This window comes from Bison bison, unplaced genomic scaffold (genome assembly GCF_000754665.1).
Source record: "Bison bison bison isolate TAMUID 2011002044 unplaced genomic scaffold, Bison_UMD1.0 scf7180017864516, whole genome shotgun sequence".
NCBI classification, from domain to species: domain Eukaryota; kingdom Metazoa; phylum Chordata; class Mammalia; order Artiodactyla; family Bovidae; genus Bison; species Bison bison.
Genome location: NW_011495069.1, coordinates 1,221,921 through 1,224,587, shown reverse-complemented (window position 1 = coordinate 1,224,587; position 2,667 = coordinate 1,221,921).

Below are 2,667 nucleotides of genomic sequence, written 5' to 3'. Positions count from 1 at the left end.
ATGCACGGAGAAGTTCATAATTCTTCTTTGTTTGTTTTTTAATCTAAAATTTATTTCAGCTCCCCTGGGGCTGGACGTGTTACTAAACCCTGAAACAAACCTAAAACGTCTTGCTTTTATCGTTTTTATTTAGAACACTATAAAAAAATTATTTTTGAAGTACTCGAGACTCACAAGAAGTAGCGAAAATAGCGCCAGGTTCCCACGCTTTATTCAGCTTTTCCCAATGACATCTTACATAACCACAGAACAGCGTCAAACCAGGAAGCTGACGCTGGCACGATGCTGTTCCCCAAAGTCAAGAGTGCGTGAGCCTGCAGAGGACAGCTCAGTGGCTCTCACCAGCTGAAGGCGGCCCTGAAAGCAGCGCCCGGACCAAGAACCAGGACGCGGTCGGCACCCCGGAAGGGCCCCCCGGGCCCCTGCAGTCGCCTCCCGCCTCCAGGGTAACTGCGGCGTGCCTGACCTCCGAGAGCCGAGGCTCGCTTTGCGGGTCTTCGGGTGCGTGGCGGCACGTGCACAGCGCGCGTTCCTCTGCGCCTGCGCCCTCTCCTCACCGGCACGCCCCGGCCTCCGTCCACTCTGGGCCCTGCAGCTGTCGCGGGCTTCTTTCCATTGCTGTGCGGGTAGAGTTCCACCAGAGAAACACGGGGAGAAGTTGGCCACCTCCAAGCCCAGGACGGAGGCCCGGGGAGGAGCCAGCCCTGGTCTTCCCTCTTCCAGAGGGGAGGACGCGCGTCTCTGCTTTAAGCGCCTCGGTCTGTGATGCCTTCCTATGGCAGCCTCTGCACCGTGCGGACGTCTCCTCTCGATGTGTAACCCCCAAAAGACTGGGACGTGGGGCTGCCTGCTCCCAGCCTGTGGCCCCTCTGCTGGCCCCGGTCCTCATACCAGCTGATCCCAGCGGAGGTGTAGGCAGTCCTTTCATTGGAAGGTTCAGCTCGACACAGAGGCTGAAGGAGCGGGAATTGCTCACATGCTCCCAGGACCCCACAGAGGGGCAGGGCCGGCCTGTTCAGACCTCCTTGGGGGGCCGTCTCCTCTGCATCTCGCTCCTCCTGTGTCTCCTGGTGACACCTGTCCAGGCCTGGCCCCAACCCCCAGGGCATGTCCCTCTTCCCGAGCATAATTCAGTCCCACTAAGTAGCGGGTTGCTCCAGGCCACTGGGAAGATGTGCAGCTTGGGCTTTCGGTGTGGCTCTGTGGGTCACTGGGCTTCGGGTCCCTCCTGCGGGCTCGGGGCTGGGGCAGGGAGTCAGCCCAGCTCTTGGGGGAAGATGTGGAAGGCGTCTGGGGACACAGGTGTGACTAGGCCTCGGGTGGCAGTCGGAGTGTGGGATGCAGACTAGGACAGGCAGCTTCCGGAAACCTCCTTCCACGTTTCACCCCCTTGCCAGCCGGCTAAGGGTGAAGGAGCCTCGGAATGGGACAGGGCTGAGGCCAGAGCTTGCAGAGAGGAGCAGTCTGGGGAGTAACTCAGGCCCCTGCTGAGTTTGAGTGTGCTTTGAGGTAGGCAGAGTGGGGGGGGGGAGGGGGAACGAGGACAGACGCTGGGAGAAAGTCCAGCAATGATGTGTGGTCCGGGGCTGGGAGGCTAAACCAGCTGAAGCAAAGCATTTGGTGACGAGGTTAGATGTCAGGCTGGTGATGGTGGACGGGGAGGGGCCTCTGGGGCGAGAGCAGGGCTCTGTCCCGTCTCCTTCGCTTGATCAGCAGAGCTTGCTTTTTGTCTTTATTCAGCTTGGGTGTGTCAGTCAGCTCTTGCTGTATAACAAACCACCAAACCTCAGTGGCATTTAGCAAGAAGCATTGGTTCTGCCTCGTGGCCCCCTGGGCTACAGCTGATCTAGACTGGCCTTGCTGGACTTGGCCTCAAGCTAAGGCTTGAGACCAGATCCGCTCTGTGCATCTCTCATCCTCATCGTCTTTGAACCCTGGGTGCCCAAGGCGTGTTCTCCTGGTGAGACAGACATGCCAGGGAGAAGTCCTAACAGTCAAGCAGATCCAAAGTCCCTGCTCCTGGAGCACCCACGAACACTGCACCAGAGAAAGCCACGTGGCCATGCCCAACATCAGCAGGGTGGGGGAGGCAGAAGGAAGGGCAGAGGTGAAGCATTCATCATCCTGGAGGTGGGAGGGAGCGAGACAGTATCTGCTAGTAATAATCTAATCTGGTTCTATAAGTTTGTGCACAAAAGAAGGATTTTTTTCCCCCTTAACCCTCAAAAACCTGTGGTTGGATGGTTGCAATCTTCATGGAGCACCATCGTTTGGGGATCTTATTCTGCACTTGGAACGTCCCCTGGTGACCCTGTAGCTGTCGTCAGCACACCATTAACACACTCGTTAACACACCATTAACACATCCGGTCCGCCCTGTTCCCTTGTGTCTCACTGTCTCCCCCTCCTGGCAGCAGAGGGCATTGATCAAGCCTGACCTGACCAGTTCTGTTCAGTTCAGTCGCTCAGTCGTGTCTGACTCTGTGCGACCCCATGGACTGCGGCACGCCAGGCCTCCTTGTCCATCACCAACTCCCGGAGCTTACTCAAACTCATGTCCATTGAGTCGGTGATGCCATCTAACCATTTCATCCTCTGTCATCCCCTTCTCCTCCCGCCTTCAATCTTTCCCAGCATCAGGGTCTTGTCCAGTCAAAGATACTTTTC